Below are 13,315 nucleotides of genomic sequence, written 5' to 3'. Positions count from 1 at the left end.
CGCCACTCCCTCTCCCTTTGCACCTTTGCCTGTGCCTCTGCACCCTCTTCTCTGCCCCAGATCTGAGTCTCTTCCATCACTTTATCTGAGCCAAATAATAAACTGAAGGTAGGAACTAGTCTGTGGGGTTTCTCTGAAAGGGAGAATGGCGGAGCCTTGCCCCACCCAGCATTTCAGAGCAAGGAAAGGGCTGGGGGACACATAGGGTTGGGACCCCTCACAGAGTCACTTCTGAGGGATGCTGTGATAACTGTCCAACAAGTAGCAAAATTCAACTCCTGGGCACGATGACTTCCCACCAGTATATTGTCCTTTGTATTTTGTTTATCTTTAGCCATTCCTTTCTGTGAGCAGAAGGTGTGAAGGCAAATAGTAAACTCTCCCATAGCTTTCCCCTCCTGTTCTCATGTCTCACAGCCAGCTCTGCAGAAGCCAGCCACAGCCCTGGAGACAATGGGATGCATTGACTGAAGCCCTGCAGGGGTCTGAAAGGAGTACCCAATTTAAACAACTTGTCATTTTTTTATGCCTCAGGCTCCATCTACAAAATACAGGGCTTAGATTGGATGTTTTCTTTCCACTCTTGAAATTATAGTCCTGGATTCCCCCCACCCCTGGCTAGTATTACTTGAGCACCTACTTATGCAGATCACTGTCCAAAGTACTGGAGATACAGTGGCCAATGAAGCTTCAGTCTCCACACTCAAGGGTCTCATATGAAGTCGCCACATCACTTGAAAAATACTATTACAGAGCCATATCCAAGTGCTGTGGGCAATGGCAGTGGGGTTGTAGGGAAGGGTTGGGGAGAGACCTCAGAAGCCTTCCCAGAAGAGGGGGCAATTGTACTTAGTCATGAAAGATGAGTTAGAGTTTCCAGGTGAACAAGGCCTGAGGGGGGCAAGCAACAGAGGACGGTCTAGACAAAAGAACCTTCATACACAGAGGCCAAGATGAGGGAATGTCACATAGCGTCACACAGCTAGAGGAGAGGAACAGCACAGTTAAGGGCTGAGGACAAGTTTCTACATCACGCTGAGGAATTTAGACTTTGTGATATGAGTTTACAAAATTGTTAATGTGTCAGCAACATCTCTGAAACTAAATCTGATTTTCCTTCACTGCCAAAGTGCTCCAGAGAGGTGTTAGGGAAACCCTCATAAAATCTTAACATCAGACCTTACAGCAAAATGATTTTTTCTTTCTTGTGGAAAACAGGATGCTAATAGACCTCACCTACTGTTTTTAAGCAAGTTGCAATAAGACCCCCAAGATCTTTCCCCAAAAGAAAAGCTGCCTATGGAAATAATGAAGGGGAACACATAATGATTGCAGACCTTCTGGTTAAAAATTTCTGTTCATCCAAAGACCATGCTTCTCTGCTTTCTGTTCCTATGAAGACTAAAATAAGCTGCCCAGAATCCTCAAAGTGGTGAGAGATAGGTTCAAGATTCCTGCCCTAGGTACCACCTGCCCCTTTTTAACAATCTTCCTAGAAAACCCACAAAGCTTGGCTGTGGCTTGAGGGCACTCCCTTCTTTGGTCTACCTTGCTGCTCTTTAAAGCATGCCAGCTTAGGGGTTCGCGACTGCTTGAACGCAAAGAAACTTCACCTTTGGCTGAGGACTGAAAGCTATGTGGCTACCCATAGAGTTGAAATAGAAATAAAAGGACAAGAGATTCCATGATTGGGTAAAATCTTATGATGATGTCCTGGAAACTATTGCCTTATTAGAGCAGAAAGATTTACACAAGAAGTAGTCCAGAGAGACAGCATCCCTGAAAACCAAAAATGCCTATCGTATTGTCTCAAAAACCTAAAATATAAAACACTAAAAAGTACACCCTTTAACCCTCATTCTGGTCCCAGTCACCACCGAGCAGTTTTTGTAGTGTCCCCTTCAAGACTCTCTGTCTATCCACAAGGCTTCTTCCCTCCCAGGCCAAGTAGATCTTAGACTGGCTTAATGAATTAAAAATTGTAGGTCTGGTGTTTCCATCATGGTTGTGTGGTAAGGAACCCGACTAGTATCCATGAGGACTAGGTTAGATCCCTGGCCTTGCTCAGTGGGTTAAGGATTTGGTGTTGCTGTGAACTGTGGAGTAGGTGGAAGACAGGGCTCGGATCTCCAGTTGCTGTGGCATAGGCCAGCAGCTAGAGTTCTGATTTGACCCCTAGCCTGGGGGCTGGCATATGCCTTGGGTACAGCCCTAAAAAGACCAAAAAAAAAAATTGTAGGTCTGGTTCCGGGGCAGGGGCCAACACATTTTTCTGAAAGGGCCCGAGAGTAAGTATTTTTTGCTTTATGAGTCATACACTCTGTCAGAACGATTGACTCTGCTTAGTCTTTACTGGGACACAGCTGTGGTTCCAGTAAAGCTTTATTTACAACAGGCCATGGCAGAGTCTGGCCCACAGGCTCTATGCAGCTTGCTCATCCCTGATCCAGACTATGAACCCTATAGGCACTTATATTTTATTTCAAGTAGTTGAGATGTTCTCGTGCTTGTAAAGAATCCAGTGTGAGCAGAGTTCAATTATCTGAAATAGTTACAGAACAACACAAGATGACAAGTCACAGGTTCAGCACTGGGGACAAGGATTTCAACACCCACTGAAGTGTAGACTCATTGAGTTGGGGCTGACAAAGGAGACTGATGTCAGTCCTTTGGGGGGCACAATTTTTCTGTCCTCTTAATATAAGGCCCCTCGCAAATGGCTTGGAAAATGTTTGGGGCATCAAGCGGTTGGGGAAACCTGTGAAACAGGGCCTCAGCTATCAGCCACCACCCCATCCCCAGTCACGCCACCCACACCACCACCACCCCCCTAAGCAAATACATTGGAAAACAGAAGCATGCAGAAGCGTACTTGCAATGATTAATCTCTCTGTTTCACTTTGAAACCTAAAAGAGGGGGAAGAAAAGGAGGCATTTCTATTTCCCATTGAAAGTAATCACAGCTCTGTATCCCTTGGTGTTTACATAAAAAGAGCTGTTTATTTAGAATCCATGCTGATAAGAACGCCACACACTCACGACTTATTATATATTCCCTTTCCATTTTGTCTTTTTTTTTTTTTGGCGGGGGGGGAGAGAATTATGTATATTTTATGATAACCCAAAATGACTTATACATAAAAAATACAGACTTTAAAGATAAAAAGGATTAGTCGCAGGTAATGCATTTTCCATGAGTGGCTATAGGGCTCTCGGTTCCAAGAGGTACCGGCTGCATACAAATGAATTGATAAAAGTCTGACGCCGTGGATGGGTAGCAAGGCTCATGCTTTGCTGGAGATGATTCTTAAAGTTACAATAAATCAGACAGACAGTGTCGGCCTTTGAGGATAAACCTGTGATGGCTTGTTGTGCCTCTCTGAATCGCCTCAGAGGCCCGGGGACTAAAAAGTGCCTAGATGTCACATTAAATCTACCGGGAGGATGGAGCACTTCAAAGACGAACGCAATCAGATCTGATGGAAAATACATTTTCTGAAAGCTACTGACAAAAAAGTAATCTTTGATGTGGATGTTGAATAACAATTGATATTGTCTTGCCTGACATTTTTCATTATTGCCGTCTTATACAGCCTACTTCATGTATTAAAGCAATATTAACTGTTTGACAGGGACAAATCCTCCAACGATCACATAAGCAATTGTTTCTGAATTGTCCTAGCCCACAGCCTGTAAAACCTGTCCCAATAACCGCTTTTAAATACGACGGTAGTCTCTCTTTCCTGACTAGCTAGACAGTGTCTGAGCTCCAGCGGAGTTCAGTGGAGTCTGGGGAATATTAAAAATGGTTAGGTGGTTATGAGGTGTCATTTGATTATAAGGAAGAAGCAGGAGTGTTTTGTGAAGGTGAGTTTTAATGAGAGAGGTCCATAAAAGTTAGTCCTTATTACTCCCCATCTTCGGTACACATTTCTATCAAGTAGACATCCACACCTCTCAGACCTGATGCAGCTCTTGTTGTTCAAAGTGGGAAATAAAGGAACATAAAGGAGATCTTTGTTATTTATGCAATGAAATAAAGCCATCTCTGGCTGTGTAAGAACCTATAAAATACCAAGGAATTAAGTCCCTCAAAATGCTTCTGGAAAGAAATCCAAGCAGATCTGGAAGGCATTACATGTCACTTTCAAAACCCAGTGTACCTCCTAAGGTTCGATGTCTTAACCTTCAACTGTAAATACATGTGGTTTCATTGCAGGTGTTTGTAAAGCTTAACATCTCTAATTTTCTGATGACCTTGAGCTTCTTGAGACATGGGGGGGAAAGTTCGACACAAGAGCTAAGTTGTTGTGTTGTTTGTTTTGTTTTTTTCATGAAATAGGGTTAATTGCACCCTAGAGTAAAAGACAGAAAACTAAAACCCCACAATTCAAAATCACAAAATCATGATGACCTGTGTTGGAGATGCTCAAAAGTTATCATTTGCAGCAAAGATACCTCCAGGATGTGATCTATATTCTTCACTTACATTATTATTATTTCCTCACCTTGCCTGGAGCTTCCAGCTTTCAGGTGCCTTGACAATAATACAGCTCACCTGCTTGTGTGTGATACAGAAGTCTTTCTCAAAGTCTACTTGTTCACTGGGATGGGATACAAGGGGCTCAGTCTCCTTTCCTGTATTTGAAGTAAGGGAGATGGGGGTAGAAAAAATGAAAAAAAAACACTTCCCAAAAGTGGAGAATTAGAAGATACAGCACTGCCAACTTGGGAATTGTTTGTAACCTTAGACAAGTCATTTACCCCTCTTTGCTCCCCACCAGGGTCAGCCAGCTTTTTTTTTAAAGGGCCAGATGCTAAATAGTTGAGACTTTGTGGGCCATACTGTTTCTGTTACAAATACTCAACTCTGCTGTTACAGCACAAAAGCAGCCAATGTCAATACATACGTGAGTGGCATGGCTCTGTCCGGATAAAACTTTAATTTATAAAACAGACTGGTGAGCCAGATTTGCCCTGCAGACCACAAGTGGCCAACCCCTGCTCTGGAACCCTTTTCTATAAAATTGGTACTAAGAGAAAATCAGAATTAACGCTCTTTACTGATGAACCGATTACAACTGGTTCATAAATGAGACTGTGTTCGGCCCCTGATAGGAAAATGCAGTAGGCAAAAGTCCACAACTTGATAATTATCTTCCAAGAGTCATCTGATGAATATATTCATCTTAATGAAATACATTCATCTTAATAAAATGAAAAGGCTGTATCACTGTTTATTAACCCATCTGGTTTATGACCATGCATTATAAGATTGAGCACAGCTGTCTTCTCTTGAAGTCCTTTACAAACCCAGGAAATATACTGTACAGTTTCTCAACTGGCAGCAACAAGTGGGAGGCTGTAAATTATATCAAAATTGTTTAAGAAGGGCAGCTACCAGGTAGACACAGGAAGTTGCCCTCAGGCAGGACTTTTCCGAATGCTTGAATAGCCTTTTCTAACAATACGAATGTAAGATAAGTAAGCATGCCTTCTTTATTAGGGTACAGCAAGAAGTAGAAGGCTAGTTCCTCCCACATAATGACATAAGGTCCCCATCAGTTGGGACCAGCCAAGGGTATGCTGCACTAACAAGCAACTGGAATTTCTCCAGGCCTTAAAAGGCAACAAAGAGGAGCTCCTGTCATGGCACAGTGGAAACGAAACTGACTAAGAACCATAAGGTTGTGGGTTTGATTCCTGGCCTCACTCAGTGGGTTAAGGTTCCAGCGTTGCCATGAGCTGTGGTGTGGGTTGCAGACGTGGCTTGGATCTGGTGGTGTTGTGGCCCTGGCGTAGGCTGGCAACAATAGCCGGTCCGATTAGACCCCTACCCTGGGAACCTCCATGTGCCATGAGTACAGCCCTAAAAAGACAGAAAACAAGGGAAAAAAGGCAAGCAAGATTATTTTTGTTATGTACTGAATGTCTATCTTGGGTCAGGAACTTTGCTGGTTGGAAGCACTCAGGAGCCCAGTCCGACAGAGACGCAAGCTGATTCAGGCTTCCACCATCAAGAAGGCAAAGGAAAAATAAATGTGCAGAACTTCACCTGGGCTCTTAAAAGCGGAACATGTTCAACTTCCACTCATATTTCATTGGCCAAAGCAAGTCACCAGGCCAAGCCTGACCTCAATTTGGTAAGGAAGTGAAATCCTTCACTGGTACACAACAATGGTGTCTACCATAGGGATTGTGGGGTTTTCTTAGGGGAAAGAATGAATGAAGGCCCTGACTTGTTTGCTTCAGACATGTAACTTTCCTGGAAATACTCTACTGACCTGGGAAAGGCACGGGAGGCCTCAAAAAGAGGCTCATGTGGAGAAAGGAGCAAGGCAGATCAGGCTGAGGCCCCATGCCAAGGCCAAGAGGCTCATGGGAAAGTACTGGCTCTGACACGAGGCAGGGCTAGAAGTCCCTCTAAGCTCAGCACAAGGGTGCATGTAGCCACCAAGCAAGCTACAACCTGTTGCCTGAATAGGAATCTGGACTGTGCCACCATCATGGAAAAACAACTGTCCAGTGGGCCCAATTTTCAAGAGTGATGATTCATAGAGGGGACAGAACATCACAGACAACGATCCTGGGTCTGCTGGCAGACCCATCAGATCCTCAACCCCAGTATCTCTCAATCTGGAATGTGAAAGCACCATCCATTCAACTGGCCTAAGTCAACTCCTTGCCCTTGGGAGCAGATGAGGCAGACCTCACAAATGAGCCTGGAGCAGAGAGCATGACCTCACTAGTCAGAGGTCTTACAGTTACTTGAGGGGGAGGGTCTATCTTTGTTTTGCCTCTGTTTGCTTGTCAGTGTCACAGTGTGAGCTGGCCTGAAGAAGTTCCTCCCTTCCATGGAATGTGCGCTATCAGGTTTTCACCCACCCCTAAGTGAGAACTTAATCAACTATGTCATGCAGCTGGCTGGGAGGAGAGATGAAGTTTGCCATTTAAGCACTAAACATATAGCATGTAGGCTTTGGGAAACAATAAGCAGAGACAGACCTCAAAAGTTTCCCAACAGGGCTAAGAGGCTTGATTCCAGATGTGGCTGGAGGGGTCCTTCTCTAGCCCCTGAAAGCCCCTCGTGCCCTCGTATTCCACCTGCCAGCCACCTGGGGCTTAACCCAGCTCACTTAGCAGATTCAAATCAAAAAGCAGTAAATACTCAGCACAAAGACAAGGGGCACGCTTCCAGCAATACTGCTTTGCTTACACTCTGACATCTCATCTGCCCACCCCGGGTATCACCAGGAGCCATGGGGCAGGGTGTGCTTCCCCCAGAGCAATGAGGGTTACAGTAAGAGCCACCAAGGTCTGAACACCACTCCTATCCTACAAGCTGTGTGGCTTTGGGGAAATCACTTAACCTTTCTGTGCATTGGTATTCACATCTGTAAAAAGGAGATCATAAGGGTACTCAGGACAGTATGTACACCTAGCAACTGCTATCACTTTAGCCATTGTTATCATGTGCATCTAAACACTTCTCCATATTGGCAATTCTCACACCATGCCCCTCTCTAGAGACAATGGGAATTACTCTACCCAGCAACAATTATATATGAATAAATTAGCATATTTCATCTCACATATTTATGAATTTAATTTAATGTCCACAAGGGCCTGGACATGTTTGTGCCCATACTATAGATGAGGAAACTGAGGCTCAAATTAAGAAAACTATCCAAACCCATGACTAGAAAGGACATTTCCAAGTGACCCTGAAGGTTCTGAGTCCTTTCACTAGAGTGTGCAAGTTCTCCCCTTTTCTCCAGAGCCAGACAGAACAAGATGGGGACAGAATGGACTTCACTAACTGATGGATCCTTCTACCAAAATAAAATGGAGGGGGTGGGGCGCCTGGGAAGAGGAAGGAAGACACCACAAAACAGTCTATGGGACAGCAGTGCCATCTCAAGCCCTGGGAAAGGTGCATGTCCTCTCTCCATTCCCCAAGAATCCGCAGCAGTATTGTGTCACAGCCAGGACAGGACAAACGGATCCCCTGTGAATATGTCTCAAGTTCCTCTCTGCTCTCTCCACACTCCAGCTGCCAGCTACGCATTCCCAGAGACCCTCCAAACAAACTTCTGCCCCTTCAGACCTTCCTCCCCTCTGGAGACTCACAGCCCATTCAGATTTCACGGATGTCCCTGAGTTTCAAAATAAAGCAACCCAACCAAGTAGAACCTTTGTGAAATGTCCCCAGGGACATGTGTGCTGCCAGGCTCAGTTGAGTTTCTAGCAGCCGGAGCCTGTAAGTCTCCATGTCTGGATTCTGGACCTAACTGTCATCAGCTCACTGAGGCAAGACCCACCCCTTCAAGCTTGAGGAGTCCCCTTGCTGTGCTCAGATGCCCTGTAAGAAAAAGAGGAGATGGTCACAATGGTTCCTCCAACTCTAGAAAGCAAGTTCCAAATCTACCCCCTTCCCTGACTAAATGTCCCAAACATACCTCTTGAAGTTGTGGAAAATTCCAAGTGGAACACAGAACTGTCACTATCAAAAAGTGCTTTTGCCCTCATTGTTTCCATTTCAGTTCAAGGGACCAAATTTGACAGAGAAAAATGACCAACCTTAATGGAGGAGAGAAATGGTTTGTCAGTAAATCTCAAATATCAAAATAACTACAACTGGGTAAATGTCACTGAGACAGGGAAAGATAGCAACCCAATGCCTCACTATCCATAACTTATATCTTATTCTCAAAGAACGATAAGCAGAAAACCAACAGAGACAGAGAGGAGATTTTGCACCAAACAGGAAGTGAGAAGATGTTCATGAAAATGCTTGAAAACTGCTAAGCAAAAGACCAATGATGACCTCGTGTGTGGTGATAATGGGAACAGCTGTAGTGCTGGCAATACGTGTCCTCAGGCTGTGATGATCATTTTTCCTAAGTTATGCAAGAGAGATGTTAACTGGAATATTCTGTCAGAAGGGGAAAGAGAAGAGAGAAGACTTCTGTGGGGCACCGGGTCCACGAGGCCCTGTGACAGAAGCTGACATGCTGTCCCTCAGGGGATCCGCACCCTCACTCTCCTATAGGGAGCATACCCCTGTGATAGATTGAATGTTTCCAATACTACGATGGAATCCTAACCCCCAGGGTGATGGTATCCAGAGGGGAGGCCTTTGGGAGGTGGTAAGGTCATGAGGGTAGAGCTCTCATGTACAGGATTAGCTCCCTTGTAAGGAACTCAACAGAGCTTCCTCGATTTTTCTGCCCTGGGAGGTTACAGAGACAAGGCATCAACTAGGACCCAGGAAGAAGGCTCTCACCAGACACTGAACCTGCTGCCCCTCTAGTCTTGGACTTCCAGCCTCCAGAACTGTGAGAAATCAATTTCATTAAGCTCCCTGGTCTCTGGTAGTAGCTCAGATGGATTAAGACGAGCTTTTGTTGTAGTAGCTCAAACGGATTAAGACGACCTCTATCCTTGGTTTTCAGACCTAGAAGCTCAAGTCTGCAGAGTTCAAGAGGACTCTAAAGTCATTCAACCAGGCAGAGGAGAATTTGAAATTCAAGACTGCAATTCCAAATGAAAATCTACTGGAACTGGTCTTTAGCCATGATGTCATGAAGAAGAGGTACTGCAGCAGAACAAAGGGCTTACATGCAGCAAAACAATTAGAAAACAGTCCATGAGTACCACAGACCAATTGCTTTTGCCACCCAGTATCTATTCAGCACTCTTAGCTAAACAGAAGCTATGCCCAATGGGCATGTTCAGCACTGCCATTTTCATTTCCCAGGCTGGAGGCATAGAAAATGATGATCCCACCTGGCCATCAGCACCCTGACCTCCACTACCCACAGGGCCAGCTTCAAGAACAGCTGGATCCAGCCGTTCCAATGAAACAGGTCTGATCTCCATGGCGCTATCTTCTTATTCAAGCAACTGTCCACACATGGTAGCAAAGTTGACCCCCAAGAATACAGCTGTGTATAGGTTGCAGGCGTGGCTCGGATCCTGCACTGCTATGCCTACAGTGTAGGCTGGCAGCTGCAGCTTCGATTCGACCCCTAGCCTGGGAACTTCCATATTCCGCAAGTGTGACACTAAAAAGCAAAAAAATAAGTAAAATAAAATAAAATCCTAGCCCTGAGTGTGTTAAGAAACCACTATCTTGTCCAAAAGGTGTGGGTTCAATACTTGTCCTTTCTCAGTGTGTTAAGGATCTAGCATTGCTACAAGATGCAGCTCGGATCCTGTATTGCTGTGGCATAGGCCTGCAGCTGCAGCTCTGATTCAATCCCTAGCCCAAGAAGGGGTCACAGATGCTTCTATATGCCACACATGCAGCCATAAAAAGAGAAAAAAAATTTCCTAGGCCAATTCTGATTGGATCTGCCTTTCTCTTTAGAACCAATAAGCCTTCCAGACATCCTACAGAATGCCTTGTTAAAGATGAACTTCAGATAAACAATTTTTTTCAGTATGTTCCATGCAAAATTCTAGACCTACTAAAAAGTCATAATTATTTATCTGAAGTTCACATTTAATTGGGCATCCCATTTGGTTTTGGTTTGCTGTTGTTGCTTGGTTAATTCTGGCAACCCTAAGAGCCAGTCACTGTGGCCAAGTGGAGTGGAACAGTGGAAGACTGTGGCCAGAGCTGGGTTGCACAGCCATCCCACAGCATGTTAAGGGGAGTGCAGTCAACTGCATGGAAGCTACAGGAATGGAGATGGGAAGAAGAAAGACAGGTGCCCCTCTCCCAGGGAAGGTAGAAATGGCTGCTGGGCAGCCAAAAACCACAGATGAGCACTAGAATGGAAGTGGCTGCCTGTAAGCAGGAGGAACATATGTTTTCACTAGGGACGAGGGGCCTACAAGTCTGCTAAGTGGAGAGACAGGGAAAGCCTGCGCCTTCTCCTCCCCAACCCTCCAAGCCTGCGTTGTTACCCACACACATTTGCCAGATTGCTCTAAAAAAGCAACAGCTGTGGAAACTGACAGTTTACAGTTGTGATAAATCGCATTAGTCAAGTATTTCAATTAAAGCCGTATCTAACTAAAAAACAAGAAGTCATCTCTGAACAAATAAATTCGTACTTCAGTTTGGGGAACCTTCAAGTGGAAGATTTCAGCACTTACCTACTCTGCTATTGTTTTGCTTTCCTTGCAGGAGAGTGCCTTGCATAGGGGTGTGGCGACAGTTCAGGGTTTCAGCTGGAGAAGAGGCTGACACTCAAGACATAGGCAAAACAAAACCCAAAAAAACCTCAAAATCTGAAATTAGGCATTTATTCCATTCCTGTGGGGGATTTCTTAATGACTTAAATCCAAACTTGGTTTCAGATCTGCCTGTAATTTCCCTTATGTGTCAGGAGAGAGGCCATTCAAGAACCTTCCTGTGGGGTCCATCTGTCCAGCTCCATCCACGGGGTGGCCAGGCCCTACAGGACTGTGCTCTCTTTCCCAAGCCAATTCATCTACATCTGTAACATTCTTAAAGAAATCCACGGATGTGCTTTCTCCAACAGATTCTTTTTTTCTTAGGTTTACAAAGTCATTCGCCTGCACATAATGAATGGCCTGAAGACATCACTGAGCCTCTTTCTCTCCAGGGTCAGGGCCAGCACAGCCCCCAGACCGCGGGGGCCCAAGGCCCCACAAAGGGCTTTGGGCTTTCACACACACCCCTTCTCTACTCATCCCCTCCGCGCCCCCCCACCTACCCCCTGCAGTCCTACAGAAATCACATCACTTTCTCCAAACTCCCCACTTCAGCTTGATTTCCAGCAGATCCTCTATCCTTCCAGTTACTAATTCAGGACTAATTAGGTGATTGCTTTCATTTATGGCAGCAGTCAGAAGGAGGGGGGATGAAATGGCATTGCCCCTATTCTTGTTGGAAAAATAAATTACACCCATTGTCACTTGAGATCTTATTTTTCCCCCCAATCAAGCAAATTAGCAGCTTGGTTCATTTTCCCAGCATTCAGTCCTGAGCAGACGGCAGCGCCCTGGAATGTGGCTTAGAGCTGTGTGGTCAGTGCAATTGTTTGGGGCTGTTTGTGCCAACAATGAGAGGAGACGGCTGTCTCCCCCAAAGAGGAGCAGCACTTGTCTAGCTTAGGCCAAGGAGTTGCTGTGCGGGCTGCCAACCTGGCTTCTGAGGAAGATGTACACCGCCATCTAGTGGAGCTAGGGGCTCACTGCAATTCCCATTCTCACTTCCCAGTTTTTCCTCCTGGCTGGAAAGGACAAGCAATAAATGCTTCCTTTTGATTCCTAAAAATAGGGAGGTCTCTTTGTATCACCAGGAGAGAAACCTTTGCCTCAATGGCTCACAAGTGCAACCCCGTGCTTAAACAAAGTCTCTCTTATGGGTAGCTCTCTTTTGTCCCAATGTTCAGGTCCAAGACAGGATTGTCACCATCTGAGCAATGGGTACCTCTGAAGCTGGGGAGTTCTCCCCTGTCCTAAGCAGTGTGAGAGACCATCAGCACCTTCAGGCAACAGGCCTCTTCATCTCCACAGCTTCTCTGTCACCCTTCATCTCACCCACAGCAAACCTGATTCTAAAGTGCATGGGGTAGAGGCATTTGAAAACCAACTTGCTCAACCCAGGGGCATTGCCACTTTCCAGTGGGAGCCAGAAACATACTTGAATCCTAAGACTTTGTCCACTCTTGATACTGAGAAGGGTTCCTCCTCTCTATCCCCGGACAACACACAGTTTAGTGTCTTTCTCCTTTCCACTCATTATACCTGTATCTTCATACTTATCTCCCCTACTGTAACACAGGAACTATGATTTTCTTGGGTTTTGTGTACAAGGGGGAGATTTGGGGGGGAGAGTAAATAAATCCCGACAAGGAAAGGTCTGAAACAGTGGTTCTCAGCCAGGGGGCTATTTTTATGAAGGATAATGTGCAAAAAAGAATGTATCTCTATGCATGACTGGGTCACTTTGCTGTACAACAAAAATTGACAGAACATTGTAAATCAACTATAATAAAAAATAAATTAAAAATTTTTTTAAATGTATACCAAGGAGACTTTTCAAAGGAGATATCTTTCTTGGCATGTCTTCGATTGGCACAACTTAGCGGCTGCTAAAAATCCTTCAATGCACGGGACAGCACCCCCCTAGCAAAGAATTACCCAAGCCAAACCGTCCACAGCCCAGAGACTGAGGTAAGCCTGGTTTAGGGGAACAAGGCTTGCCCTCCAGCAATCAGGTTCTAACCCCAATTGTCCTCACATGAGCCACACTGCAGAGATGGTGGATAATTCATCCTCCCCAAGGCAGTATTTACCACCGCTTTTCCTTTTTAGCCTTTTCCATTTTAAACAT

General features: G+C 45.2%; 1 long non-coding RNA gene across 2 annotated transcripts in view; it reads right to left on the bottom strand.

The window, feature by feature from the left end:
• The window catches only part of LOC106509192 (uncharacterized), an 80,934-nt gene that overhangs the window by 13,555 nt on the left and 54,064 nt on the right, over window positions 1–13,315 (bottom strand). Inside the window, exons 3-6 of one of the 2 annotated variants that reach the window (XR_014823139.1) lie at window positions 8,460–8,580; window positions 8,322–8,362; window positions 4,559–4,638; window positions 2,873–2,907 (exon numbers count right to left, since the gene is read on the bottom strand). This is a non-coding gene — a long non-coding RNA (uncharacterized LOC106509192). The remainder of the gene's footprint in view (window positions 1–2,872; window positions 2,908–4,558; window positions 4,639–8,321; window positions 8,363–8,459; window positions 8,581–13,315) is intronic. The other variant, XR_014823137.1, reaches the window with a different exon arrangement.

Source organism: Sus scrofa, chromosome 1, assembly GCF_054392235.1.
Source record: "Sus scrofa isolate SSC_HxYL_T2T_F1_AM1 chromosome 1, Sscrofa_HxYL_maternal_Yorkshire_Landrace_v2.0, whole genome shotgun sequence".
NCBI lineage: Eukaryota > Metazoa > Chordata > Mammalia > Artiodactyla > Suidae > Sus > Sus scrofa.
The sequence above is the reverse complement of the archived record's forward strand: the minus strand, read 5'-3'. Positions and strand labels throughout refer to the sequence as shown.